This window comes from Hippopotamus amphibius, chromosome 7 (assembly GCF_030028045.1).
Source record: "Hippopotamus amphibius kiboko isolate mHipAmp2 chromosome 7, mHipAmp2.hap2, whole genome shotgun sequence".
NCBI lineage: Eukaryota > Metazoa > Chordata > Mammalia > Artiodactyla > Hippopotamidae > Hippopotamus > Hippopotamus amphibius.
Window position 1 is genome coordinate 109,636,334 of NC_080192.1, and position 588 is coordinate 109,636,921.

At 35.9% G+C, this 588-nt stretch overlaps 1 pseudogene; it reads left to right on the forward strand.

The window, feature by feature from the left end:
• The first annotated feature begins 230 nt into the window (after positions 1–230).
• On the forward strand, positions 231–354 carry LOC130857955 (U4 spliceosomal RNA; annotated as a pseudogene).
• Positions 355–588: the final 234 nt, after the last annotated feature.

Below are 588 nucleotides of genomic sequence, written 5' to 3' on the forward strand. Positions count from 1 at the left end.
ATGAGAAGCCCATGCACTGCAATGAAGAGTAGCCCCCACTTGCCACAACTAGAGAAAGCCCACACGCAGCAACGAAGACCCAATGCAGCCAAAAATAAATAAAATAAATAAATAAAATTTGAAAAAAAAGAATCACCTAAGGAGCCTTTTTTTAAAAATTGTTTTTAATTGTGGTAAAATGCACGTAACATAAACTTCATCATCTTAACCATCTTTTTTAAAAAATACCTAGCTTTGTGCTGTGGCAGTATCGTAGCCAATGAGGTTTATCCGAGGCACGATTATTGCTAATTAAAAAAATACCTAGACTCCAAACAGGACCAATGGAATGAGAATTTCTTGGAGTAGGGACTGGGTACCATATTTTTAACACGTATACCAAGTGTTTAGACTCGGAAAATGAGGAGAAACCATAAAGGAAATAGAAAAGGAACAACCTATGAAATAAGAGGAAACCAGGCAAGTGGAATGTCCACAAAGTCAAGTACAAAAAGTATTTCAAGAAGATGGTAATGATAAATGGTGCCAGGCACAACTGATAGGTCAAATAATATGAGGACTGAAGAAAAATCATTAAACTTAGCAGAA